Source organism: Engraulis encrasicolus, chromosome 14 (assembly GCF_034702125.1).
Source record: "Engraulis encrasicolus isolate BLACKSEA-1 chromosome 14, IST_EnEncr_1.0, whole genome shotgun sequence".
Lineage (NCBI taxonomy): Eukaryota > Metazoa > Chordata > Actinopteri > Clupeiformes > Engraulidae > Engraulis > Engraulis encrasicolus.
In genome coordinates, this window is record NC_085870.1 from 41,694,954 (window position 1) to 41,708,043 (window position 13,090).

The window sequence follows — 13,090 nt, forward strand, 5'->3', positions numbered from 1 at the left end:
GAAAAAGACATTTTCCCCCTCCCTACTAATGGTGCATGCATGGATCACGCAGTGTTTTCAGTACACTGACGGCCAGTTTGAATGAATATTCGCTTTGTTAGTGTTGTCTTCGTCTGAATGTGACGTTTGATTAAGCGGCATAGAGAAAGGGAGGGGTGTGTGTGCCGGTGTGTAGGGGGTGGGAGGGGGTTGTACTTGAGGAAGGGTGAGTGTACTGTATGTATGAGAGTGTGTGTTTTGCAGGGAGGAGGAGGTGTATTTGGACAGTGTGTGTGTGTGCGCATGTGTGTCTGCGTATTTGTGCATGTGTGTGTGTGTGTGTGTGTGTGTGTGTGTGTGTGTGTGTGTGTGTGTGTGTGTGTGTGTGTGTGTGTGTGTGTGTGTGTTTTGGAGGGGTTGGGGGGGTCATGTCCCGTACCTCTTCAGAGACTCATTCATGTTTCAGCAGTGAGCAAGCAAGCAAGTGAGCGAGAGGCCAGAGGAAACGGGAGCATGTACGTACATTAATTACTGTATACGCGCGCTGTAGTGCACCACCGCGTACGAGCCGCACCGCGCCGAGCCGAGCCGAGCTGAGGGCCACAGTAATAATGTGTTTCAGTATGCCGGCTGACAGGCAAGGCGGTCGGGCCCTTCACCGGCAACCCGACACGGCCAGCACAGCTCATTTGCTTCACTAAAGAGCAACAGATGCAAGCCCTCCACGGATGAGTGACGTGAAACTTCGCCGAGCGTGATATGCTACAGTGCCGGACCGCTGTCCTGAAAGGCGAAACCCTTTTTCGAGCGGCGCGAAAAACCAAACGGTGATGTGGGATCGGAATGATGTGAGGATGCATGTCCTTAGCTTCGAGAGGATGCTTTGAGCACCACGGGTCGAGAGAGACCGAACAGCATTTATGAGTTTCCGGCTCTACGTACAGCCGCCTTGTACTGTACATCCGGCTTGATGGATTAATCATTCCAGCCGTAGCAGAAAGTTGTGATTCATGGCCACACAAAAATTATACTCCTCTAGCTAGACAACCTGTCTGTGTGATCAAGACTAGGTCAAGAGTAGGAATGTATTACATTTAAAAATTAGCCTCGTCTATGCACATCATATGTCTTCTATACCAGGGATTCTTAACCATAGGGCCGCGGCCCAAAGCTGGGCCTTGCTCAGAAACTTAAAGTGATACTGTCCCAGTGATTGAGTCCTATGAGACCAGTTAGCCGCCAGCTGGTCTCATAGGACTCAATGTTAACTGCTAGCATGGTGGTAAAATATGCACTGCCATACCCAGAGAACGGTTGAAACTACAGGAGAACGGTAAAACCCTACTATTTAACTCAAGGGGAGGTGTAAAATAAGCATATTTCCAAAAATGCGACAGTATCACTTTAAGGGCCGCTGCCCTGCCGCAGGGCCGCGATGGGCCGTACAACTGCATGTATTATCAATTAAAGATGCTGAAGACAGCGTGCGCCTTTTTACTCTAGCGAAGTTCTGCTCAAATGACCACGCACCGCTGGTTTAGTAGGCTACTGAAAGACGGCAATACACGCAGTACACGAATGGAGAATGAGAAATTACCAACCGGCGCGAAGTGTTATTTGCAGACGCCTTCTCTCCTCACGTTTAGTTACAAAATAACATAAGCGATTGAAACGTTACTCAAACGGATTCTGTTTATTGACAAAGCAAACCTGTTATCCTTGTGTCCCCCAAAATACATTTATTTAATGAAATTTGCGTGATATTGCGCAACAACGCTTTCCGTTTTTGACAGGCTGCCAGAAGTTTCTGTTCTCGCGTCGCATCTGCACATCACTAAGTAAAAGCGTCTTGAATCAACCCTCAGCAGATTCATCACAAATCGCAAACAGAGCTGTTACAAATGTCAAATGTATGAATGGCTCTGGCCTGATGCACTGTGAGAGGATTGTTTATCATTGAATATAGAAGAGTGAGCTCATTTAATACAGGTTTTCCATTAGCCTACAAAATGCATTAATAATCCTATTTTTTACTATAAGCTATTTTTTTTAAACAGGATTTAATTGTTTTTTCAGACATATGGACAAAAAATTATGTGTATATATATAGGCCCTATAGACCCTATATAATTATCATATTATTTTTAATTTATGTTATACCATGTAATGTGTGTGGGCATGGGCAATATTAGATGGGCCCCGGGCCACTCTGCACAGAAAAAAATGGGCCTCAACGTCAAAAAGGTTAAGAATCCCTCTACTATACGCTATACCATTATACCACAAAAGGCTCCTGAAGGCTCTGAGAAGGTTTAAGGCTCTGCACTAGACCTTGTTACAGGTGCACAATACCTAGTTCCATTACTGGACCAGTAACATCCTTTGGCATCATCAATATTCTCATGTCATAATCACAAAAGTTAAGTCTGGTCAGTACACCATTCATGTGGGTACCATGTGGCAAGCACAAGGTGCTCTGATGGTGTGTGTTTAGACATCTACTCAACCCATCCATCCATCCATCCATCCATCCATCCATCCATCCATCCATCCATCCATCCATCCATCCATCCATCCATCCATCCATCCATCCAACCAACCAACCAACCAACCAACCAACCAACCAACCAACCAACCAACCAACCAACCAACCAACCAACCAACCAACCAACCAACCAACCAACCAACCAACCAACCAGGGGGTTTGGGGTATATTTACCTGCTACATACATCTACGTATGTCTCTCCAACAATTGTTTTACTTAATTGAACAAAAGTCACACCACTTGCTCATCAGATGACCCCTAAAGGCCAGTACACCGTTCAGGTGGATGCCATATGGCATATCATAGACGATGGTATCTAGACAAATATTTACTAAGTGATGCATCTATCCATTGATGCACCCATCCATGCAGTAATTCAAAACTGGGGTGGAAGATGTTTATGCTTACCTGCTACATACCGTACATACATCTACTTACATCTTTCCCACAATTTGTAATTCAATTTAACCTTTGAAAAAGTCATGCCACTTGAATAAACACACAGAGAAATAAGCAAACAGAAAATTTTGCAGACAGTGCTTGATTCCAATAACATTCAAGTAATGTTCATTGGCTTGGCATGGGGAATGCTGACGACATGTATGCCAAAACCGTGTTTAACTTGTTTGGTGTGCCTGCCTGCTGGATTTCCTTTTAAATGCAAAATGACCACTCCTTGATTTGTGTATAGCTATTCCATATTTCAGAATAACATACCTGAGGATTTTCCAACTGAAATGCAACCAGCAGATAACGAGCCAGCCTTCTGACCAGAGTCAGTCCTCCTCCTCCTCCTCCCCATACTGGCTTGGGCCTACTGTACTGTAGTGAAGGCAGAGCTTAACCAGGAACCTGTGAGGTAGAGAGAGAGAGAGAGAGAGAGAGAGAGAGAGAGAGAGAGAGAGAGAGAGAGAGAGAGAGAGAGAAACTCCCAGTGGTGCCTCCATTCATTCCAGATGCTGGCGAGCTCCAACTCCCTCCACCAGCTGCCTTGGCTCGGACCGGCCTCGCTGTTGGTTTTAGAGTCGGCGCATGAGAATATGAGGTCTGTCATGAACACCCAGCGAAACACTGCCCCACGGTGCCAGGCTGCCACGCTTGGAGGACTTCTATCTGAATGCCAGACCTCTGAATGTTTGTGTTCCTTTCCCATCTGAAAAGGAAACAATTTTGCTTTAAAGGGGAAAATTGGAGCGGCATACATTTCCGCTCAAATAAAGAAAATCCTCCCGATACTTACGGAAGAGAAAAAAAATGAAACATTTGTAACCATTCCGGTTTGTTTCCACCGTGTCTATAGTCATTAAACGGGTGGGGAGGAGGTACCCCCTTTTTTGTTTTTGGGGGGGTTGTTCTGTGGCCGAGCAGTGCCTGAGCTAATGAAGTGCAATGTCAGGAATGAGGAATCAAATCTGATCCCCTTCACCCCATCATCAGTTTGTCACCCTGCATTTGCTCCAGCCGGGGTTAAATTTAGAAAGCAGAGGAACAGGAAGGTAGAAACCTCCGGGCCGGGTCTGAGCGCGTGGCACAGGCCAAACAGACCCTGACAGATGCGTAAGCTTCGTTTAACCCGCTTCCCCCTTAACCCACCCCACCCAACTCAACCCAACAACCCGGCAGCAATCGCCCCAAAAAATCAGAGCAGCTGGGCTGTCTCCGAAATGGCCAAATTGCTGTAATCAACACCATTTCACATGCTCCAGGCAGCTGGGTGCAGAAACGACGTTGCAAAACGGAATAGAATCGGCTCAGCCCTGGTGCGGTATAGGTGGGCGGCCAAACAACGCTCTCCCCAGGTCCCAGAAACACACACTCAAATAATGATTTGGATTCCCCAAGCCTCTGGCAGACGTGGTAATAAGAATGTAACAAGTCTTTAAAAAAGACGGGCTGGCGGAGGACGTGCGGTGCCCTAGGATACGTTCCGGACAAATGGTCAGCCTCACTGTTGTTCTTCAACCCTCAAAATGCTATTGATCGAGCAAACCACAGCGAGATTCTTCAAACTTTAAATAGTTTACTTTTGAGAAAAACAGTGGAAATGGAGGAGAAAGGCACAGTGGAACAGAAAGCAGGCTAAAGGTTGCGGTGGTTAAGTAGAAATACTGTACGAGGAGAAAAGACAGATGCAAAGGGGGGAAATCACTTAATTAGCGAGAGTTTTGGCTGCTGCGTCTCAGCTGTTGTAGGTGTCGCAATTTGACAAGTCCAGTCTCAACAACACGGCTCTAATCCGCAAATTTCCATTCACTCACTTCACAGCTATTCAGCTTAGTGACCTCTCCTCTTAAAAGGTCTATGCATACGATCCCGACCAAATGGCACTGGGAGTCTCGGCATTCGCCTGTTTGGTCTGATGGGATGGAATGGAAACAACCGTAGTATGTGTGGCCACAACCAGCGACACATTAACCCATTGACGCCTAAGGCACCTGCAAAAAAGGGTGCTGAATGCCTGACCCCTTTTTAAGAGAAGCTGCCCTCAGCCTATAAAAACCTAAATATCTCTGCCTCTGAAGCACATAAAAATATGCAACATGCAATAAGAAGGCATTCAAAAGCTAAGACCCTCGTCTTTCATTAGAATGTGTTCATTCATCTCAAACAAACAAAGATTTTTGATAAAATTGTCTCAAATCTCATGAACCTGAATGTTGCGTAATGACGCTCCAGGCGCCAGGGCCAATGTTGCGCAACGCAACATCAGGCATCAATAGGTTAAGGGACATAAAGGATGTATACCCTGAAACAAGTAGCCAACCTATACCTCCTCCACCCCCAGCATTGACTATCATTTTTAAATACGTTTGGGAAACTGGAGATCATGTGACATGCCCTCCCCAATCATTCAAATATCTTTAGCATTTGTCTATATCCCAACTGGAGTAGAGAGTGCTCCCCACATAAGGGGTTAACTGTGGTCTGGCTCTCCTGGCTCTGCCTCGGCAATCGACTTCCTCTGTGGAGTATTTAGCGCTGGACGCTCTCCTTCTCCAAACACAGTGCACCTGGGACAACAGCTTTGCTTCCAGACTTTGTGTTAATCAGCAGCAATACATGCCTGCCAGCGGCCAGGTTCGTATGAACACAATTAATACTGTGCCCTGCTTTTCAAAAATCGCCGCTACGGCCGCACTTATGAAAACAGCACACCGGCAAGAGAGAGAGAGAGAGAGAGACTCTCCCTGAATGGTTAGGAGGGGCCCAAGTGGCACATTTTGGAGGAAATCGCCCTGATTGCTGAAAGGATTTCAAAGAATTCAGAGGAAGAAAAAGGGATGAAGAAAAATAGTTAGGGGGCCCCAGTGCATTCTTTCTCCGGCCGTGGTCTCACCGCTGGTCAGACAAAACATACCACACCGGAATCTGATGGTTGTCACTTTGGTAAGTTGAAGAATTTCAAGAGAGAGAGAGAGATATCCATGACCAGTTGTGTTTGAAATCATGGTGGGGAAGAGATGTGTTCCCTGTCTAAGATCCCAGAGATGATATCCTAGACCAGCGGGGACGGGTCACTTTAATCACTTCTGAAAGCAGGTGATACACAAGCATATGCTATTACATGGACCCATGTGATATCTGTAACACATTTGTGTCTGTTTTATCAGACACACCATCTTGTGTAAATGTCTGCCACTGATCCTATCACGGTTAAGATACCCTGCGTTCTGATAGGCTGCAGGCTGTGTTGTTTGCAAATCAGCACCCGACACGGATTAGAAAACACAGATAACAGTTCGGGCAGCTAGGACCGTCCTACCCTTAGATGGCTGCAGCACATGTACAAGCTAATGCAAAATGCTAGTGACTAATAGCCTATCACACACTTGCACGCACACAGGCAAGCATTTGAGAGGTCAGCGTTGTCATTAAGTTAATGTCCGTCCGCAGTTAGGCTAAACACAGGGCCTTTTATGGAATTATCGTAATTAGCCTAACCATTAGTCTTAATGGGGAGTAATGGCCAGTTAGATGTTATTTGGTAAAACAACATGCCAGAGGCAGAAGGTGTTTTATTACGTCTCTATATTAAGGCCCCGTTTCTGGAAGGCGAAGAATGTTTCCAGATCGTGGGTGAAATTGGCTCAGCGTTAATTCAGTTTCCACATCAAGCGGAGGGAGCACGAGGGACCACCCACTGGGAAAATGGGCTGGAGTACGTCTGCGTAAAAAGAGTGACTAAGGGCAGCAGAGTTTCGCTCACTCCGACTGCACTTTTGGATGTCCCCCCCCAAACTCACGCACACGCACGCACGCACACACACACACACACAATCCCCTCAGCCATCTGCGGGCCGACCTCCTCCCCTTAAATACTGTAACTCGCTAAAAGATGACATTATGCATACGACAGAGATACAGTACCTCAGCTTAAATGTCACACAAGGCTCACGCACCTGTTGCTGAGACAGACATTTTGTGACAACTACATATATACACTGACAATTTGCACACAGCAATAACATTTCTGAAATGTAAGGAAACACGATGATTAAGCTGGGTAAATACTGTGGAAAAAATAGCAATATGATGGAAGCCATTTGGGCCTATTTGCCACTGGGGTGGATGTTTAAAAAACATATTTCACAGATAAGTTGAGCAGAAAGAAGTGCCTGGGAACTGTGTAACCTCTGGCATCGCTTGGTTGGTAAGGACATGAGAATTTGTGTGTATATGTGTATGTGTGTGTGTGTATGCGTGCGTGTGAGAGGGATTCATTCTTTTTTCTTTCTTTTTTTTGCGACTGGTTAATTGCATGTTTTCATTACATCGCCCTTTGGGAAACCCCGCGAGTGGAACACGTGACAGAACGTCCTAAAACACGGGCCTATTGCAGATCATGCTGGTCAGGACTGGCACGGCTGGCTTTCTCTGGATAGGACCTGGCTTGTTAATCAAATGCTTTCCAGATCACACTTACAGCCACGGTAATTACCCTTTCCTGGGGAATTGCAGCGCACAAAAGCTTTTGTAAACACAGCCAATAACGAGTTTAATTGCGGCGCAGGTTGGATAATAAGCAGCTATTTGGTGTCTGAGCTGCGAAACACAAGTGTGAAATATGAATGAAATGTCACCGGATTGGCTGCCTTGGAGATTTACGATACATTTATCAGCTCGTTTCATGCCCGTGCTGGTGTTTGAGCGTGGTCACGGGCCATTTGCCCCACACAAGCACCATCTTTCTTCATTTGACTGAACACTGTCAGCCTCTCAAAGGCATTTCCACAGCGAGAGGCCAGTTTCAAAAGCCCTATCCTCCCCCTAGATAAACCTATCACCTACAAGACATATAGGGCTCTAATTACATTTCTAGCCAGCCATGTTGGGCCTCAAAAGAAGCCCTCTCTTGACTTGTCATTGAGGAGGCTGTTGAGTGTTACCTATTGACCCACATGAGTTTTGGAAAGCCTGTCTCTTGATGAATTAAAAATTCAGTTTGGTTTCGCTCCAACAGCAGTCCTATGGTTACTGAATGTAAACATTCAAAAGGTGGCACACACACAGCATGTGTTTGTCATAACACCCACCAAAATGTACTACTTTGCATATTTCATCCATAATCTAACCTGGCACATCAACACTGAATATATTTTGGAGAATACAGTTTCTGTTCAAGCCCTATCAAATCGTGGATACTACAAAAAATTAAAACCATGTTCAAACATATATTACACATTTCAAAACGTGTAACTTCAAACTTGATTCTAAAAAGAGTAACAAAAATAGATTGAATTATAACAGTCAGATGACCAGTGCTAAATTCAATACATTTTTTAAAACGAGCCAGGAGTATAAGACTCCCAATGTCTTTTTAATGATGTGTGGACACATATGAATAAGGAAGTCAGAGTAGAGTTGCAATGAAGTATCCACATTGCATGGCAGAGGCCGATATGCAAACTTAATTCAGTCGTGACATGAAACCAAAAGAGCTGGAAAATCATTCCTTTTAAAAATATTAGACGGCATTGTTTGCAAGAATTTATCCAGTTGACTTATTTGCACTTGGCGTGTATTCACTTATCAATGGCAATTTTTCCCCCTTCTTCTTCTTTTTTTAACGCACTGGGAAAAGTCAACTTGAAAAGAGCACAGATGTTGAGAGTCAGACATGAAATCCATCGTGATTGTCAGTGAGGTTAATTTAGCGTGACTAGAGTTTCTCTCGCCATCCCAGTGTTTTTCACCGTAGTCAAGCTCGGCCAAGGCTTCTACTCGCTTCTTTTCTTTCCACCTTAGGAAGAGTTTACCATTGATGGTCTAAGGCATGTCTGTTTGAACAAACAATTTAGGGTCAATCTCTCGAAAATATGTCATTTTGACTGAATGTTGTCAGGAGAATTTTATTTTCATTTTCTTGTTTTACATTTTGAGTTGGAAAATAATGACAGAAAAATTTCCACTCACTCAGATCATCTTTGTGTTCTTTAATTTGCCAAGCTTTCGGTTGGCTGTCTGAGCACTGAGGAAGGGCTGCCGACCGAAAGCTTGGCGAATTAAAGAACACAAAGAGGATCTACTGTAAGTGTGCAGACATTTTTTTTCTTTCATTCATGACCATTTTCTGTTTATGTTTGACACCTTTTAATCGAGAGTGTGGTGGGTTGAAAATGAAAAAAAATATCCGGACCCAATAGCTGACAATGACCTTGATATTAAATAACGTCTCATTTAAGATTATTTTGAGGATGAATTAAATTAAATGTAACTTCAATTCACAAGGGAATATTTCCAGAAATGCATCTAGAAACAGGATGTATGTGTGTCCACTAGCACTCCAAAGGGATCTACTTAGCTGATAAACATATGAGGACATTGGCAACGTTGTAATGCCTTGACCTTATATACACTGTCCAGTGCGCAAGAGCAGAGAGGCTAAATAAATGTTCTGCTTCGACCGCTCGTCCGTGAATAACCCCTGAGTAATAACAACCCCCTTTCCATTAGCATAGGGGCACGACTCTGTGAACAATCACATTAATTACCCTCCCATATCTGAGATAATTCAATTCAATCCTGTCATTAAAACCTACAGAACCGTATCGGCATACAAGGCCCCATGTGGCAGAAATTTCAAACAGCAAGTTGCATTAGGGCTCTCGGTTGATTAATGACTGTCTCCTTTCCATTCGGCCAGCCAGGGGATGCTTCTCATTTCCAACACCGCTAATGTTGCAGTTGTCCTTTTCTCCAATCCCACCCACCCAACCCCACACCTCCACCATCTCCTCCCTGGCTGGCTGCTCTTTAGTTTGTGCATGGCACTGGTGACAAAAGCGCACACCCATCCAGAGGGTGTTAAAAAGCAATTAGTGAGAAATGTCCTTGTGAGGCTTCGAAAGAAGATCCTGACCTTGTCCATGGCAACACACACACAGCCATGTTCTGCTCCATTACAGACCAATGGCTGGAGCAGAGTATTCCTTTACTTACTTCTCCCTTTCTCTCTCTCTCTCTCTCTCTCTCTCTCTCTCTCTCTCTCTCTCTCTCTCTCTCTCTCTCATCTCTGTCTCCGTCAGCCGGTCCATTCTTTTTCGTCCCCTCAGGTGCTGGGGGGGTTGACCACTGGGAAACCATCCATGTACTGACGGGAGAGTTAATATCCCATCTGGGATCGGTAAGAAGCTCTGAGTGCCCTGAAGACCCACAGATCATCCGTGATTACATATGGCAGCCCCCGACCTGCACTGGAGGCCATCCACTGCCATGGAAGATTGACGATTATCGATGCAGAAACCCTTGTTAATTCGCCGTACCGAGTTAGATTTGCCTTCCCCAACAAGCCGGGCAGGGCAGATGCCTGGCTGACTTGTTTCAAACTCATCCGTGGACACTGATTGTTATCCTGCTGTCCCGAGTTTCGAAAGGCGAAGGTCATATTGTACTTATTGAGAAAGAGGCAAGAGGCAAGATTAATGACCTCATCAGGTCATCAGGAACATAACATTAAATACAATTATTTAGAAAAATGACTAGTACATAATTTCCATCACTTCTGCTATTAAACAGTCTTTCATCAACACAGATGTTTTACTGCTGCGTAACCTGAAGAAACCTTCTACGGTTCAAACACATTGCCTTGCCAAAGTGCTAATAGTTATGTGTATCAGCGTGTATTGAGATCATACGGTTCCAGGCAACAACTATTAAATCTGACTTTTTCCCAACATACTTTGTACACACACAGAGGTACTTCCTTTTGGATTTGCAACTTAGTTCTCAAAACAACCAAAGTAGAGTTCCCCCACCTTGTTGTCCATACTTGTTTGTCGGAGACATTTTGTATTATTACGCTCAACACTTGTACTATCAATTGAGTGCTTCCTTGAACTAGCTACAGTAGAATTCAATTTTCTTGATGTTGGTCCCAGAGACTGAAGGTAACGGACTGTGATTGAATGGATCACCTGCTGTGGACATTATAAACAGCGAAGGAGGGGGCAAAGGGGGCTGTTACATTAGTGGCCCGGCGGAAAATTGCCCCTCAGGGAGAGAGAGCTTTGCCTGAATGATGGAGTAATAAAATGTCTTCTGTATACAATGCATATTTCACCTAGGTACCTGTGCTTCCTCACTCATAGCCTTTTAAAAGCCATTTCATCCATTCTTGCAGAGGGAAGAGCCAAGAGCAAGTCCACCACGGCAGTTGGGGCACATCATTTATGGCTGAAGATGTAGCCTGCAGAGGCCTACCTAAGGCACAGCGAGGCAATGAACGGCTGCCGCCCAAAACGTATGGTCTCCATTACTGATTCATAGCGTGCCGATTAAAAAGTAATTAGGCAATAGGCTGACACAGCGTAACGAAAAAATCTGTGGTTTATTTGAAATTATGAAGACAATTACTCAAGAATTAAGCTAAAACGATTAATTTACCTCCTACCAAATAAACAAAGGATACATTATATGTGTCTGTTTTAAGCGGAAAAGAGAGCAGAACTTTTGGCAGAGCTGCTCTACCTCGACGATGTTGTAACATTTCCCTAAAGGATGTCATGTGCAGCGCAGATCGACAGGCAAAAATTAGTCAGGGCCACGTGTATCTCTTTGGCCGGGGCCAAATTTAGCTGTGGCCAGAATGGTTGCATCGGAGGATGATGATGATGAGACGGTACTTACTCTTCTGCAGTTACCAGTGTGTTGCCGTTGCGCAGACGCTTAAATCCACTCCCCCTGTCATTTTAAGTGCTTCTGCGGCTTCATTTATTGCAGAGCACTTGTAAACTTTCCCATAAAAAACCCCCGTGAACGTCTATCGAGGACGTTAAGTGTAGTTTTCCATTCATCACTGGAGGCGGTGTGACCTGACAGATGTGCACTGCACTGTGGGACGGGCCTCGCTCGCTCGCCAGCTCTTTCAAATAGACATTAATGTAGCGCGGCCAGAGCACACACTCATCCCTGAGAAATTCAATGACGCGACTAATTGCTAATCTGCTTATCATCCTAACCGATTCCACATTGAACGCTTCTCTCTCTCTCGGGCAGAATCTGGAATTTCTCGAATGCATTATCATGTGCCGTTTAAGTGTGACCACAGCATTTTTTTTTACACAGACCTCAAGAGACATTGTAAGCCACTCCAAACAACTTCAGAGCAGCAAAGCTGGACTCTCATTGCACTGATTGTAATTTCAGAGTCGGACTGAAATGTATTACGCAGATAGCATCAGACAACACAAATACCACTTTTTGCCTCTCGGCAGACAAGAAGTAAAGTGTTTTTGAACTTGTTATCTTCCGCTTTGTGGCACTTCATGTTTTTTTCTTCTTCTTCTTTTCCAGCCTTCATGTCTTTTTGCACCTCTTTGTGCAAAGTGGAAAGGCAACATTTAACCTCAACAGTTCCCCTTTTGGTGAGGAAACACATGGATTTAGGTCTGCTTAATGTCAGTATGAGTAAGTCAAGTATCTTGTTTCCATGAATTCAGCGCAATTAGCTCATTAAAGGTCATTACAGGACTTTGGTGCAATTGGTACATGCTGGTCCCCGAGCTCTCCCCAGCCAAGCCAGGAATGCAGCGTCATGAGAGTAGTACATCTTAGCCTCTCTCTCGCTAAACTTGTTACACTCCACAAAAAAGGCAACATCTGCTGGTGGTGGTGGTAAGTCGCATCATCAGCAGACACACAGCACATGACAGAGAGAGAGAGAGAGAGAGAGAGAGAGAGAGAGAGAGAGAGAGAGAGAGAAGCAGACAGAGAGAGATAGGGAGAGAGAGAGACAGAGAGAGACAGAGAGAGAGAGAGAGAGAGAGAGAGAGAGAGAGAGAGAGAGAGAGAGAGAGAGAGAGAGAGAGAGAGAGAGAGAGAGAGAGGCCGGCTGTACATCTAATCCTGCAGCTCAGTGAGAGCAGATGTGGCCTAGGTGGGACAAGCCCTTTGAGAACCAGACAGAAACAGAAGAGCAGGGCCCAAAACATAACAACAACAATACGACGAAGGACACAAGTGGAAATGCTGGCTTTCCTCTCTGGTGGTGTCTGTGTGGGGGGGAGGATGCTTCCAAAGGCAGGTCAGTGTAGCAGAAAATGAACAGTGTTTGTGGGGATTGGGAA